The sequence below is a fragment of the Pseudophryne corroboree genome, chromosome 4, assembly GCF_028390025.1.
Source record: "Pseudophryne corroboree isolate aPseCor3 chromosome 4, aPseCor3.hap2, whole genome shotgun sequence".
NCBI classification, from domain to species: Eukaryota; Metazoa; Chordata; class Amphibia; order Anura; family Myobatrachidae; genus Pseudophryne; species Pseudophryne corroboree.
Genome location: NC_086447.1, coordinates 563,208,375 through 563,225,607, shown reverse-complemented (window position 1 = coordinate 563,225,607; position 17,233 = coordinate 563,208,375). Strand labels below are relative to the sequence as shown.

Here is a 17,233-nt window from a genome sequence, read left to right as displayed (position 1 = left end):
GAGGTGCGGGCGGCGGAGGTGCGGGATGCGGCGGAGGTACTGGCAGCGGTGATGCGGACGACGGTAGCGGCGGCGGGACGCGGCATTACCTACAGTTCAGCAGAGTTTGGCAGCGGAAGCGGTACCCATTTCAAAAATGGCGCCTCAGCGTCATTTTTGAAATTCAAGATGGCCACCGCGAGCCAATCATGGCTCGCCGCGTCATCGCCCCGCCCCCTCCGCTGACTTATATAAGTCAGCGCGAGGCAGCGGCTGTCAGTCCGACGGCGGAGGAGGAGCTGAGAAGAGCTCCTGAAGACCGAAGATGCCGGAAGTCCTGGATGGGCGGCGGCTATGCAAAAGAGCTTAGCAGCCGCCGCCCACCAGGTGAAGATGCTGGAAGTCCTGGGAAGGCGGCGGCCATGCAAAAGAGCTTACAGGCCGCCGCCTCCCAGGTGAAGACGCCGGAGGAAGACGCCAGAAGCCCTGGGGAGGTGGCGCCCCCCCAGGTGAAGATGCCAGAAGCCCTGGGAAGGCGGCTGCCACGCAAAAGAGCTTAAAGGCCGCCGCCCCCAGGTGAAGACCCTGTTTAATAAAGTTTTTTTTTAAAGTATGTGTTGTGTTTTTTTTTAAATATTTTCTTTACAGGTGGACTACGGGTGCCAGCGGGCCCTTATGTCCGGGCATGCTGGCACTTGTGGTTCTCCAAGTGCCAGCATGCTGGGGCAGGCTTGCTGGGACCTGTAGGTCACCTGTAAAGAACAATATTACTATTCTTTACAGGTGGACTGCAGGTGCCAGCAGGCCATTTATGTCCGGGCATGCTGGCACTTGTGGTTCTCCAAGTGCCAGCATGCTGGGGCAGGCTTGCTGGGACCTGTAGGCCACCTGTAAAGAACAGAGCATACAATGAACCCCGCACCCACCGCCACCAGGGGTGCGGGGCATAGCACTGGGCTATCAGCCCAGTGCTGGTTATTGCTCGGGAGGGTGGACCCCATTTTAATTTTTTGGGGGCCCCACTTTCCGAGGAATGCCAACACTGGGCTGACTGGCTGGGGGGTGTATAATGGCATGGCAGGGGGACCCCACACTGAGTGTCTCCCCTGCTGTGGCATTCCCCCCCCCCCCCCCCCCCAGCTGGCTCTGCCTGGTGCTGGTTTTAGCGGTGGGGGGGAAACTGCATTTTTATTTTTTTTTATTTTTGCGGGGGGGGGGGGGGGGGGGGCGGTTAGTTGCAGTGCCTCCCCAGCCCCTGACCTCACCGCACGTCACTGACCTGGAGGGTCCATAACTCTGGTTTTCATTTCATCTCATGACACTCCACCTAAAGCTACTCTTCTGGTTATTCTATCAACTAGGACATTAATGAAGGTGACTCCATAACATTTGTTCCATTGTTTTTCCATGTCACAGAAACATTGCATGTGTGTTACAGGTGAACATCCTAATCATCTCTCCTTCACTTCACAGTAATGTCATTGTTAGTGATACATTATTTGGATCAAGCATCAAAAGGACACTTAGGTATAAGAGTCTGGCCGGCATATCACTTATTGCATGACGACCTTGTGCCTGCGCTGTACTGTATGTAGATGGAGCATTTGGTTTTGCTAATGACTTACATAGACTCCATAATTGGGCATGCCGACATAGCATATTGTTGAATGTTAACATGTATGATCTTAAACTCCATCTATAAATGTTCTGTTGCGAGACTTTCAATATGCTCAGAATATTGCTACTGTGACAGATGACTTAGTATATACTAGCTGGAGTACCCGGCATTGCCCCGGATTTTAAGAATGTCTGTTTACAAAAATAAATGTAAATATTAAACACACAGTATAAATAACATTGTAGATAGCTGAATACCTGTGCTTTGGTATGGGATGAGGATGGTAAATTAGAATGATAGTTTGTTAATTTACGTTGATTGGAGATCTAGTATATAGGCATATCTTGCACTTTGTGCAGCGACACACCCCTTTTTGGTCCCCCAAGGGACCCTGCTCTTCCAACTATACAACTCTCAGTCTCTGGCTTCCTGCTGCCTCTATTCCCCTCCTCACATCATGTGATTGGCCCTGTCACATGCAGCCCTGTCATCACTGAGATATCATGCATGTCCTGATTTAGTGTGTGCTCTTGGCCCTCCCCTAGAGGTGCTAGTGGTGTGTTACCATCACAGTGTTTGTTCCCAGAGTGTAAGTCATATGTGTAGCAAGTTTGGTGTAAATTGCTCCAGGCATTCCAGAGTTATGCTGACTGCTGAAAAACTCTGTGCTGCTGCCTCACCCCTAGGGGTGTCTTACCCCCACAGTGTTTGTTCCCAGCTTGCAAGTCATATGGGAACCAAGTTTGTTGTAAATTGGTCCAGGCATTCGGGAGTTATACTATCTCCTGACATACTCTGTGCTGCTGTCCCACCCCTAGGGGTGTCTAACCCCCATAGAGTTTGTTTGCAGATTGTAAGTCAGATGTGTACCAAGTTTGGTGTAAATTGCTCCAGGCCTTCCACAGTTATGCTGTCTGCTGACATACTCTGTGCTGCTGTCCCACCCCTAGGGGTGCTAGGGGTGTCTGATCCCCACAGTGTTTGTTTCCACAGTGAAAGTCATATGTGTGCCAAGTTTGTTGTAAATTGCTGCAGGCATTCCAGAGTTACAGTATGCTGTCTGCTGAAATACTCAGTGCTGCTGCCTTCGTTGCTCTGCGATGGGTTTGTGCAAAGAATCAATTCACATGGGCGATCGCAAGGAGATTGACAGGAAGAAGGCATTTGTGGGTGTCAACTGACCGTTTTCTGGGAGTGGTTGGAAAAACGCAGGCGTTCCCAAACGTTTGCAGGGCGGGTGTCTGACGTGAATTCCGGTCCCGGACAGGTTGAAGTGATCGCAGCGGATGAGTAAGTCCTGGGCTACTGCACAAAATCTTTTTGTACCGCTCGGCTGCACATGCGATCGCACACTTGCACAGCTAAAATATACTCCCCGGTGGGCGGCGACTATGTGAACGCAGGACTGCAAAAAACAGCTAGTGAGTGATCAGGTCTGAATTGGCCCCATATATCCTCCAGAAACCCCATGGTGCTGTTTTACTGGTCCATGTCAGGCCATCCAAGTGTGAGGTCAAATTGATGAATAATCCTGGGCCGCAGCTCCAGAGGCGGGATGGGCCTGCGTGTGGCCAGCTGTACAGTGGAGACATCGGATAACAGCCCATGTCCTCTCATGCTTTACAGTGTTTAGTTGCAAAATTGGTGGTGGTGGTGGGTGTTTGGTAGGCTAAAGCACTGGGGCTCATTACAAATACTGGAGTCTATTTACTAAGCCTTGGAGAGAGATAAAGTGGCCGGAGATAAGTACCAGCCAATCAGCTACTAACTGTCATATTATAGGCTGGACTTGAAAAATGACAGGAGCTGATTGGCTGGTACTTTATCTCCATCCACTTTATCTCTCTCAACGGCTTAATACATAGACCCCATTGTATGCAGTGGATGTGGGGGTGATGAAATAATTAAAAAATAGATACTTTTTTGCTGGTGAGCTACAGGACCCAGATATCACACACTTACCAAGTTCTTGGCTGCCAGTTGGGAGGGGTATGACGCAACCATGTGGGCAGTGCAGGGGCATGACAGCAGAATCGCATCATCAAGGCACAGTATATAAAGCCACGATTACATCATTGTAAATCGGGGAAGGGGCCATGATAATGGGATTCAGCAGGAATAGCGTCATCAGCTCGCCTGGACTGGTCACTTCACACGGGAAGTGCGCATCAGAGTGTGGAACTGAGGCGTTACTGAAGATATGCCTACACCTTGGTGCCTGCTATCCTGGAGTCTCCAAGACATTGCGGGAGAATAGGCAAATACCATATGTTCTATCATGCGTTGGGATTGTGTAACCGGCGGTTGGGATCCCAGCGGTCAGCATCCTGATGCCGGGATCCTGGCCGCCAGATTGCCGTTGGGGGTACGAGTGCAACAGAGCCCCATGCGGGCTCGCCAAGGGCGTGGCTGCCATAGGTGCAGGGAGTGCAGCTGCTATGGGGCCCAGAGCTGAGAGGGGCCCCCTTCCCTGTCACAGTAACATGTGTTATATACAGGGTGTAGCTACCATAGGTGCAGGGTGTACAGATGCTATGGGCAGGGCCAGCTCTAGGCATGTTCGAATAGAGCGGCCGCGCAGGGCGCCACCCTTAATGGGCGCCGCGCGCTGGCGCCGCCATATTCAAACATGGAGCCGGCCCTGCTCTGCAGCATCGTGTGACTTGAGTGCGCTATACGCGCTGAGCGGCGCCGGTGTCTAACGTCAGACGCCGGCGCCGCGCAGCGCGCACAGCGCACTCAAGCGCCTTGGACTTGGAGGCTTCCTGGCCGCCCGCCCGCCAGCACCCCCGCACCCGAACCCGGACCTGCACTGCCGCACCCGGAACCTGCACTGCCGCACCCGGACAGCAGTACTCCTCCCCCTCCAACGCCGCAGGTATTTGGGGGGGGCGGCTGAGTGAATCATTTATGGATGGCACTGTGGGGGCATTTATCTGGCACTGTGGGGGCGTTTATCTGGCACTGTGGGGACATTTATCTGGCACTATGGCACTGGGGGTATTTATCTGGCACTGTGGGGGCATTTACCTGGCACTGTGGGGACATTTATCTGGCACTGGGGGCATTTATCTGGCACTGTGGGGACATTTATCTGGCACTGTGGCACTGGGGGCATTTATCTGGCACTGTGGGGGCATTTACCTGGCACTGTGGGGACATTTATCTGGCACTGGGGGCATTTATCTGGCACTGTGGGGACATTTATCTGGCACTGTGGGGGCATTTATCTGGCAGTGTGGGGACATTTATCTGGCACTGTGGGCATTTACCTGGCACTGTGGGGACATTTATCTGGCACTGGGGGCATTTATCTGGCACTGTGGGGACATTTATCTGGCACTGTGGCTGTGTGGGCATTTATCTGGCACTGTGGGGACATTTATCTGGCACTGTGGGGGCATTTATCTGGCACTATGGGGACATTTTGGCACTGTGGGGGCATTTATCTGGCACTGTGGGGGCATTTATCTGGCACTGTGGGTGCATTTATCTGGCACTGTGGGGACATTTATTTGGCACTGTGGGCATTTATCTGGCACTGTGGGGGCATTTATCTGGCACTGTGGGGGCATTTATTTGGCACTGTGGGGACATTTATCTGGCACTGTGGGGGCATTTATCTGGCACTATGGGGACATTTTGGCACTGTGGGGGCATTTATCTGGCACTGTGGGGACATTTATCTGGCATTGTGGGGACATTTATGTAGCACTGTGGGGGCATTTATGTAGCACTGTGGGGGCATTTATGTAGCACTGTGGGGGCATTTATCTGGCACTGTGGGGGCATTTATCTGGCACTGTGGGGACATTTATCTGGCACTGTGGGGGCATTTATCTAGCACTGTGGGGGCTTTTCTGTATCTACATATCTGGCACTGTGTGGCCATTTATGTATCTGGCATTGCTGGGGGGCATGTCATGTGTTGCTGACACTGCTGGGGGGCATGTCATGTGTAGCTGGCACGGCTGGGGGGCATATCATGTAGTGTTCCCGCTAGGCGTCTGTGGCTAGGCAAAGTGTCTAACGTGCTGTGCCTGGCGCAAAGTGTCTAACGTGCTGTGCCTGGCGCAAAGTGTCTAACGTGCTCTGCCTGGCGCAAAGTGTATAGGAGGTTCTACCTGGTGCAGTGTGTATTAACTGCACTACTGTGTGGTGTAATGCGAATTGCCACTATTATGTGGCCACGCACCTTCCCCACGAAGCAACGCCCCTAAATTCTTGCTACGCGCCTTAGGCGCGCACTGTCCATGCTTTACCATGTAGGTAGATGAGCACCGAGCATTACAGTATGTACATCATTTTGCCCTCCTAACTTAAAAATGTGCCCTCCCTGCCCTAAAAAGTGAACACTATCGTGTAGCTGGCACTGCTGGGGGGCATATTGTGTGTAGCTGGCACTGCTGGGGGGGCATATCATGTCTATCTGGCACTGCACATTGTGTATCTGGCACTATACTGGAGACATTATGTGTATCTGCCACTATACTGGAGACATTGTGTGTAAGGAACACTACTGTGGCTGTTATGTGTAAGGCTGCTAATTGTGTGCGTAGAGGGTGTGTGAAAACATATTTATTTATAGTCTAATAATATGAAGTTATGAGGCCACGCCCACTTTCCAAGAGACCACACCCACTTTTCCTGGAGCGCTTCGGCGCGCGCATAATGGGGGGGGGGGGGGGGCACTTTTACATGTTTTTGCTCAGGGTGCTAGTAGGCCTGGAGCCGGCCCTGGCTATGGGACCCAGAGCTGAGAGGGGCCACCTTCCCTGTCACAGTTACATGTGTTATACACAGGGTTTAGCTACCATAGGTGCAGGGAGTGTAGCTGCTATGGGGCCCAGTGCTGAGAGGGGCCACCTTCCCGGTCACAGTTACACATGTTATATACAAGGGTGTAGCTACCATAGGTGCAAGGAGTGCAGCTGCTATGGGGCCCAGTACTAAGAGGGGCCACCTTCCCTGTCACAGTTACATGTGTTATATACAAGGACGTAGCTACCATAAGTGCAGGGAGTGCAGCTGCTATGTAGAGCTGAGGAGGGCAACCTTTCCTGTCACAGTTACATGTTTATATACAAGGGTGTTGCTACTATAAGTGCAGGGAGTGCAGCTACCAGGTGCGATTGGCCCACCAGGACACCATGACAGATTTCGATGGACTGGTCCCATATCCCCCTTAGCCAGGCCGATTCACACTCAGGCTGGGCTGGCTCACACTGCTTCCAGTACTTGTGGTTCATTGGAATGCAATCCGGAAGTTAGGCTAGCGGGCACTTCCAGGTGCCTCTAGCCGTGAAAAGTGGTGATGCTGTTCTACCAGCGAGGGACCTGGAGAAAGTTAACCAGCCCAGCAGCATCCTCTCCCTGGCCCCGGCCAAAGGTCTCTTCAACGAGCCCGGCCCAGGAGCAGCAGCAAAGTGATGGTCGGAGCCGGGTTTACTACACCCGCTGCCACCCCAGCTCCCGCACTCTCACTGAACTGGCCAGAGCAGCGACTGAGCACTGAAGGGGACCCGGCAGAGAGATTATTTTTAATTACATTATTTGCATTATCATGATGGTGTAAGAGTTAGGGCGTCCCCGGTCACAGGGTATGGTTTGGGGACTGGACAGGGGCAGGATGTACTTTGTTCTCAGGATGCCAGCTGATCAGGCAGCACTCACAGCTAGCACTGGGACAATCTCTAATGCAACGTCCTTCAGCTCTATAGCTGCCCAATGTCTGTCCATGATGATGGGCCTTTTTATGCGGTGTCTACTTATGTAATGCGGTGGTTATGTATGTAATGCGGTGGCTATGTATGTAATGTGGTGCTAGTCATATACGTGAAGTGCGGTGCTATACCTGTAATGTTGTGCTATTCGTGTTATGTGGTACTATTTGTGTAATGCAGTGCTATACGTGTAGTGCTATACATGTAATGCGGTGCTATACGTGCATTGTGGTGCTATACGTGTAATGCGGTGCTATTTGTGTAATGTGGTGCTATTCATGTAATAATGTGGTGGCTATGTATGTAATATGGTGGCTATGTATGTAATCAGGGGCGGATTGGCCACTGGGATAGATTCTGCTGCACTAGTACCGTATCTGTGTTTCACTACTTGTGTGTGCTCCCTCCCTGTACTGTGCTGTATGTAGTGTGTGCTCCCTCCCTGTACTGTGCTGTATGTAGTGCGTGCTCCCCCTCCCTGTGCTGTATGTAGTGTGTGCTCCCTCCCTGTACTGTGCTGTATGTAGTGTGTGCTCTCTCCCTGTACTGTGCTGTATGTAGTGTGTGCTCCCTCCCTGTACTGTGCTGTATGTAGTGTGTGCTCCCCCTCCCTGTACTGTGCTGTATGTAGTGTGTGCTCCCTCCCTGTACTGTATGTAGTGTGTGCTCCTCCTCCCTGTACTGTATGTAGTGTGTGCTCCCTCCCTGTACTGTGCTGTATGTAGTGTGTGCTCTCTCCCTGTACTGTGCTGTATGTAGTGAGTGCTCCCTCCCTGTACTATGCTGTATGTAGTGTGTGCTCCCTCCCTGTACTGTGCTGCATGTAGTGTGTGCTCCTCCTCCCTGGATCTGTGCTGTATGTAGTGTGGGCTCCCCCTCCCTGTACTGTGCTGTATGTAGTGTGTGCTCCCTCCCTGTACTGTGCTGTATGTAGTGTGTGCTCCCTCCCTGTACTGTGCTGTATGTAGTGTGTGCTCCCTCCCTGTACTGTGCTGTATGTAGTGTGTGCTCCCTCCCTGTACTGTGCTGTATGTAGTGTGTGCTCCCCCTCCCTGTACTGTATGTAGTGTGTGCTCCCTCCCTGTACTGTGCTGTATGTAGTGTGCATACCTCCCAACATTGAAGTAGAGGAAGGAGGGAAATCTTGGCACGCGTAGCGCGCCCGCGACCAAAAAGGGGGCGTTGCCTGTGTAGAAGGGGGTGTGGCTTCGTGGGAGGACCTGCGATCGCAAAACACGCCCCCATTTTCATCACTGAGGGGGGCATGGCCAGCGCTCTGTGAGCTGCTGGCATGCCCCCTCTCCCTCTAACTCACTGGAATAGACGCTGTGCTATTCAACGCTGCTCTGCTCTCAACTGAGCAGAGCAGTGAGTGATCAGGAGCCTCCCAACTGCCCCCCCCCCCACTGCGGGACACTGCGGCCCGCGGGAGGGACAGCGGGACAGACCCAAAAAAACGGGACTGTCCCGCGAAAATCGGGACAGTTGGCAGGTATGTGGTGTGTGCTCCCTCTCCCTGTACTGTATGTAGTGTGTGCTCCCTCCCTGTACTGTGCTGTATGTAGTGTGTGCTCCCTCCCTGTACTGTGCTGTATGTAGTGTGTGCTCCCTCCCTGTACTGTGCTGTATGTAGTGTGTGCTCCCTCCCTGTACTGTGCTGTATGTAGTGTGTGCTCCTCTTCCCTGTACTGTGCTGTATTTAGTGTGTGCTCCTCCTCCCTGTACTGTGCTGTATGTAGTGTGTGCTCCTCCTCCCTGTACTGTGCTGTATGTAGTGTGTGCTCCCTCCCTGTACTGTGCTGTATGTAGTGTGTGCTCCCTCCCTGTACTGTGCTGTATGTAGTGTGTGCTCCTCTTCCCTGTACTGTGCTGTATGTAGTGTGTGCTCCTCCTCCCTGTACTGTGCTGTATGTAGTGTGTGCTCCTCCTCCCTGTACTGTGCTGTATGTAGTTTGTGCTCCTCCTCTCTGTACTTTGAAACATAGAAGGTTAAAAAAAAGAGTTTGTAGAATGAAAAATCAATAAAATCAGAAGTAGATTAAAGGCATGACTGCAGTGTCAGGAGACACTGAAAGTGGGCATATCAGTCCTTGTATATTCAGACGTACAGATGTGCATCAGGGAAGGGTATTGTAGCAGCATATGTATAAAGAGGGTCATTCCAAGTTGAACGCTCGCTGACGATTTTCGCAGCGCTGCGATCAGGTAAAAAAAACGGCAAAACTGTGCATGCGCCGGAATGTGCACGCGCATCGTATGGGTAGAAAGAGCATTGTTGTTGTGCAATGCTTTTAGCAACGAATCCATTCGCACAGCCGATCGCAAGGAGATTGACAGGAAGAGGGAGTTTGTGGGTGGCAACTGACCGTTTTCTGGGAGTTTTTGGGAAAATGCAGGCGTGTCCAGGCGTTTGCAGGGCGGGTATCTGACGTCAATTCCAGGACCTCCGTCGATAGAATCATCGCACAGGATAAGTAACTACAGGGCTGGTCTTGTTTTGCACAAAATGTGTTCGTGTTATGCACACCAGTGCCTGCAGGAATGTACTGGTGTCTGAACAGAGAGGGATGCAAAACAAATGAACTCACAGACAGACTGGGAAATATGACATAACGTACACAGAAGGTGATAGGGTAACAAAACCAACACAGAGTGAACAGAGAAGCCCAGAGGCTAAGAAACTGGGTGTCTCCCTAGTATTAGAAATGCTCAGATGGAAAAAGCAAGATGTTGTGTTTTAATACGTAGAGAACCCGAAATGCTGTTGCTAAGGGCAACAGCAAAACCCTAAAGGGTTACCAACGGGTGTGGCAGTAAACTCCTTGGTCAGAGATGGAATAATAGACACAAGGAGAGTCTCCACAATCCTAATTCTCACTTGCAGTGCACTGGTTCAGCTTACTGCCACTAAACTGACACATGGACACCCTGCACAGTGAGAGAGGATTAAGCAGGCAGGTCTGAAAGTACAGCCACAAACCTGCTGGGTTCACAGAATATCAAAAGAACCTCAGCAGGCTAAACGACTGACTCCAGTCTTACTGCTAGGTCTGGATTGGCAGAGTGTAGTACCAAATCCCCAGGCCTATTTGCAGTAAGCAACAACAAATACAAAGCTACACAGTACTGGCTAACTTTCAGGAACTGACTAACCAACAAAGATTCAGCAGCATCTGCTTAACCTGAGAAGAGGCCTTATAAAGCAGGTGCTGTCCACGCCCCCCTCAGACCTCACAGACTGTGAGCACAAAAACCAGCACCGGATCCCCTGCCTGTAACCACTGCACAGCAAAAGACCCGAACCGGAGTATCAGCTGCGCTCAGGTTACTCCGCTAGCACTTGTCTCCCGGTTGCCATGACGACGTGGCAGCACAGGGCAGGAGACCCTAACAGTACCCCCCCTCTGACGAGGGGTCAAAGAACCCCTACCACCAGGTTTATCGGGGAACTGCGAGAAGAAAGAGCGTATCAGTCTGGGGGCATGAAGATCACAACTGCGCACCCACGACCGCTCCTCCGGGCCATACCCCTTCCAGTGCACCAAAAATGACAGCCGACCCCGAACCATCTTGGAGTCAAGAATCCTTTCAACAACAAACTCCCTCTGGCCACGTATCAGAAGAGGGGAAGGTCTGCCTCTGGAAGAAGGATTACTAATCGCCCGTTTTAAAAGGGAACAATGAAATGTTTTATTGATACCCAAAGAACGGGGCAGATCTAACTGAAATGCCACCGGATTGATAACCCTGGTGATCTTATAAGGGCCGATGAACCGGGGGCCTAACTTATGAGATGGCTGTCTCAACTTCAAATTCTTGGTAGACAACCAGACGAAGTCTCCTAATTTGAAGCTGCAGGGTCTTTTCCGCTTATCAAAAACCCTTTTGGTCACTAATGACACAGACACAAGGGCTTTCTTCACTTTCCTCCAAATACCTCTAAGGACCGAAACGACAGAGGAACCACCAGGCGTGGAGTCCAGGGGGTCAAAAGAATTGGCCTTAGGATGATGCCCATACACACAAAGGAAGGGAGAGATCCCTGTAGCAGAGTGAGCCGCGTTGTTATAGGCAAACTCCGCCATTGACAGATGAGCAACCCAGTCAGTCTGACACTTGGAGACATAACACCTGAGGAACGACAAGCTGACAGAAAATCTGGAGATCGGAACAAAATGCCCTCCAGAATTTGGCCACAAACTGGGATCCGCGGTCAGAGACCACATCAAGTGGCAACCCGTGGAGACGCACAACATGCAGCATAAATAATTCAGACAGGCGTCTGGCCGATGGCAGCCCAACCAGTGGAACGAAGTGCGCCATCTTCGAAAACCTGTCAACGACAACCCAGATGGCTGTCATCCCCGAGGATTTGGGCAAGTCCACAACAAAATCCATTGAAATGTGGGTCCATGGCTTAGATGGAATAGAGAGTGGATGTAATGGGCCAACAGGAACCCCTCTAGGAGTCTTATTTCGGGCACAGATGTCACATGCCCGAACCCACTGATCCACATCCTTAGCCACCGAGGGCCACCACACCGCCCTAGATAGCAACTCCCGAGTTCTGGCAATACCCGGGTGACCTGCCGACTTCTTGGCATGGAATTCCAGGAACACTCGCTGTCTTAACCTAGGAGGCACAAACAAAAGACCTACCGGAAGGTCTGGAGGAGCCTGCTCCTGTGCTCTAAGGACTAATGACAAGAGGTCCTGGGTAATGCCCACTTTAATACATGATGGGGACACAATGGGCAACGGCTCCTCGGTGGTCTCCTGGATTGGAGCAAAACTCTGCGAGAGCGCATCAGCCTTGATGTTTTTTGACCCAGGGCGATATGTTATCAAAAAATTAAAGCGAGCAAAAAACAAAGCCCATCGTGCCTGCCTGGCATTGAGACGCTTCGCTGACTCTAAATATGCCAAATTCTTATGGTCGGTGAGAATTGAGACCACAAACTTAGCCCCCTCAAGCCAGTGTCTCCACTCCTCGAGTGCATCCTTAATAGCCAACAATTCCCGGTTACCCACGTCATAATTCATCTCGGCAGGCGAAAATTTACGGGAAAAGTAAGCACAGGGATGAAGGCGATTATCAGACACTCCCATCTGAGAGAGCACTGCCCCAATACCCATCTCAGAGGCATCCACCTCCACCACAAAAGGACGCTCTGGATCTGGGTGTCGCAGCACCTTGGCCGAGACAAATGCCCTTTTGAGACGGGCAAAAGCCGCTTTGGCCTCACGAGACCAGTGAGCAACATCCGCCCCTTTCTTAGTGAGTGCCACCAAGGGCGCCACTATAGACGAAAATCCAGCGATAAATCGTCTATAAAAATTTGCAAAGCCCAGGAAACGCTGAAGCGCCTTCAAACTAGTGGGCTGCACCCAATCCAGGACTGCCTGTACCTTGGAACCCTCCATTTGGAAACCTTCTGGGGAGATAATATATCCTAGAAATGCGATTTGCTGAACTTCAAATTCGCACTTCTCCAGCTTTGCCCCAAGCCGGTGGTCTCTGAGTTTCTGGAGGACTAAGCGTACATGCTTCCGATGTTCCTCCAGGGAATGGGAGAAGATTAGGATGTCATCTAAGTATACAACTAAGAATCTATCCAAATATTCCCTGAGCACATCGTTCATGAAATCCTGGAAGACTGCCGGGGCATTACAGAGCCCAAAAGGCATCACCAAATATTCATAATGCCCTGAGTGGGTATTAAAGGCAGTCTTCCATTCATCCCCCTCTCTTATTCGGATTAGATTGTACGCACCGCGTAGGTCAATCTTAGAAAAAATGGTGGCAGTACGAAGCTGGTCAAACAAGACCGAAATGAGAGGCAGTGGGTATGAGTTTTTAATCGTGATACGGTTCAATTCCCTGAAGTCGATGCAGGGTCGCAATGAACCGTCCTTTTTACCCACGAAGAAGAACCCCGACCCAACTGGAGACTGTGAAGGTCTGATAAATCCTTTAGCCAAGTTCTCCTGAATGTACTCTGCCATAGCCTGAGTCTCAGGACGTGACAGGGAGTACAACCTGCTCTTGGGAAGCTTAGCATTCGGCAACAAATTAATGGCACAGTCATAGGGGCGATGGGGAGGTAGTACCTCTGCAACTTTTTTGGAGAACACGTCCGCAAAATCTGCATAACACCCTGGCAATCCTGGCAAACTTAGCTGCGAGAGCCTGACTGGAAGGCTCAAGCAACTCCTGAAACAATCAGTACCCCAACTAAGAATCTCCCCAGAGACCCAGTCAAATTGAGGATTGTGGGCCCTTAACCAGGGTAACCCCAACACCAATGGGGCAAAAGTACAGACAGTCACATAAAAGGACAATTTTTCAGAGTGTGTGGCTCCAATAAACAAAGAAATCTGGCTAGTGCAAGAGGTAATTTTACCCTGGGATAATGGTTCCCCGTTTAACCCACAAATCTCAATTTCCGACGCCAAGGGTACTAAGGAAACAGAGTGTTTCAGGGCGAATTGGCGGTCCATAAAAACCCCGTCGGCCCCACTGTCCACAAAGGCCCCAGTCTTGACAGTTTGACCGAGGATCTTCAAGGTCACCGGAATGATAAAAGTCTTCTTGGGAAATTCTAACTTCTGGCCTGACAGGATATTTCCCATCACCCTCAGGCCCTGAAGTTTTCCGGCTTTTCTGGGCATGATACTACCACATGACCCTTATTCCCACAGTACAAACACAACCCCTGCTGTCTCCTCCGCGTCTTCTCACGCGAGGAGAGGCGGGTAGCCCCAATCTGCATAGGCTCCTCGGAAAATTCCTCAGAGTCTGAGGTTCCCTTGGGAAAGAAGGAAACCTCGGTCTCCCTTTCAAGCCTACGCTCTCTCAGCCGTCTATCCACCCGGATGGATAACTGCATGAGCTGATCCAAGCTATCAGGCAAGGGATATTGTACCAGTTGGTCTTTTATCTGGTTAGAAAGACCTCTTCGGTACTGGTGTCTCAGGGCTGGGTCATTCCACTGGGTATCATGGGCCAACCTCCGAAACTCCGTACAGTAAACCTCAACTGGCCTTCGCCCTTGCTTAAGGATCGAAATCTGAGCCTCGGCTGAGGCCGTCTTGTCAGGGTCATCATACAACATGCCCAGTGCCGTAAAAAAAGCATCAACACTTTTAAGCGACGGACAGTCAGGCTGCAACCCATATGCCCAGACCTGTGGGTCTCCTTGTAGCAAGGAAATCACTATGCCCACCCGCTGAATCTCTGACCCAGAAGACTGAGGCCTAAGCTGGAAATATAACTTGCAGCTCTCCTTGAAACAAAAGAACTGCGAGCGATCTCCAGAAAAACGATCCGGAAGATTTACTTTCGGCTCCTTAACCCCTGAAGGTGCTGCTGCTGCGGGAGCTCCGCCAGCGGCCTGGGAGGTGTGCATTTTAATGGACAAATCATTAAATTGACGAGTAAGGACCTGCACCTGATCAACCACCTGTTGCAACGTATTTTGAGGGGTATGCTCCATATTCCCACAAAATTTCAACAGGAGTATTGGGCTGCTGAATATGTTATGCACACCAGTGCCTGCAGGAATGTACTGGTGTCTGAACAGGTCTGAACAGAGAGGGATGCAAAACAAATGAACTCACAGACAGACTGGGAAATATGACATAACGTACACAGAAGGTGATAGGGTAACAAAACCAACACAGAGTGAACAGAGAAGCCCAGAGGGTAAGAAACTGGGTGTCTCCCTAGTATTAGAAATGCTCAGATGGAAAAAGCAAGATGTTGTGTTTTAATACGTAGAGAACCCGAAATGCTGTTGCTAAGGGCAACAGCAAAACCCTAAAGGGTTACCAACGGGTGTGGCAGTAAACTCCTTGGTCAGAGATGGAATAATAGACACAAGGAGAGTCTCCACAATCCTAATTCTCACTTGCAGGGCCCAGGTACAGCTTACTGCCACTAAACTGACACATGGACACCCTGCACAGTGAGAGAGGATTAAGCAGGCAGGTCTGAAAGTACAGCCACAAACCTGCTGGGTTCACAGAATATCAAAAGAACCTCAGCAGGCTAAACGACTGACTCCAGTCTTACTGCTAGGTCTGGATTGGCAGAGTGTAGTACCAAATCCCCAGGCCTATTTGCAGTAAGCAACAACAAATACAAAGCTACACAGTACTGGCTAACTTTCAGGAACTGACTAACCAACAAAGATTCAGCAGCATCTGCTTAACCTGAGAAGAGGCCTTATAAAGCAGGTGCTGTCCACGCCCCCCTCAGACCTCACAGACTGTGAGCACAAAAACCAGCACCGGATCCCCTGCCTGTAACCACTGCACAGCAAAAGACCCGAACCGGAGTATCAGCTGCACTCAGGTTACTCCGCTAGCACTTGTCTCCCGGTTGCCATGACGACGTGGCAGCACAGGGCAGGAGACCCTAACAGTTCGTGTCGCTTGGCTGCACATGCGATCGCACACTTGTAAAGCGAAAATACACTCCCCCGTGGGTGGCGCCAATGCGTTTGCACAGCTGCTAAAAGTAGCTAGCGATGCGATCAACTCGGAATGAGGGCCACAGTCACAGGTAAACATTAGCATAACGTAAAGCAAAGGAGGCCCCAACTGTGTCTATCTCAGAATCAGGACCTCTGAAGAGTGACCCCGCCCTCTTGACAGGCCCCTCCCCCTTAACAGACCCCTCCCTCATTAGGGTTGCTTCCATAAATGTCCTGGGCTGGTGTTCGATCCCAATCCACCCCTGGCGGTCACCACACCCTTCCTGCACCCCAGATGGAAGGAGTCTGTGAAAACTGAAACTTTGGATTGAGAAAATTTGCGGAAATGGAGGCGTGTCACTGCCATTTAGGGGGTGGGAAGAGGTCAGGGATCTCCGTCATAGGACATAGATTTCCTGTCCTCTGTGATGGGCGGCTTGCACAGCACCATGGGTGTCGTAAGCCACCCGATGGTGACTGAGTGATCCGATGCTGTGTCCAAGGATGCTGGTCAGATCACTGCTGCGGCATGAGGCATCTGTGTGTAATAGACATCTCCTGCTGCATCACCATAGAGCGCTATCACTGCTGCTTCCAGGGACACAGCAGTGATAGCGACTCCAACCGCACCTGAATTAGACCCAGTATGTTTGTAAATGATGTTGTTCACAGACATATTGTTTGCATACACCTGCCGAACTGCTAGCGATATATCGGTCAATATATTGCCTAGTGTGTAGCCAGCTTTGATATTCAGCTGCGGTTAAGGCTCAAATGCACGGAAACGCTATGTCAACATTCCAATTGTAGATAGTATGGTCATGTCAATGTTATGTTACTGTCAGTATTGTGAATGCTTACATTTTACATGTCCATGACAACATTCTCAAGGTCCATACACACTTAACAATAAAATGAGCGACGTCGCTCATTTTTCCGCCTCCTTGAGCGACGTCGCTCATTTTATCGTCAAGTGTGTATGCTGCCAGTGACGACCGATGCGCGGCCCCGCAGGTCGGCAACGATCGTCGCTGTCGGTAGGGCATGCATGCAGGATCTGGACTGTCGTCCACGACCTTCATGCAGGGCTGGCGGAGGCGTGACGTCACTGAGTGATATGAGCGGTCATATCGCTCAGTGTGTACAGGCGGCCGCCGACCAGCCGGCCCGGGAGGGGGAAACATTAGACGATGTCGCTTACAGAGCGACATCGTCTAATGTGTATGGGCCTTAAATGTCAATATTTTGTACCACACTCATATGCAGGTGTAGAGGAAGATGCCAATTATCTTTTCCCAGAACATTGTGCTTAACAAGCAGTATAACTGTATGTGATGTTCAGTGTCGCCAACGTCTGGTTCATTTGTCTGTCACCCATTGGAAGTTATTTTATTCTATAGAATATGTCACATTTTAAAGGTTAATTAATTACTTAA

General features: G+C 50.9%; 1 protein-coding gene across 5 annotated transcripts in view; it reads left to right on the top strand.

The window, feature by feature from the left end:
* The window catches only part of HEBP2 (heme binding protein 2), a 76,955-nt gene that overhangs the window by 35,244 nt on the left and 24,478 nt on the right, over nt 1–17,233 (top strand). The gene's annotated exons all lie outside the window — the stretch shown is intronic.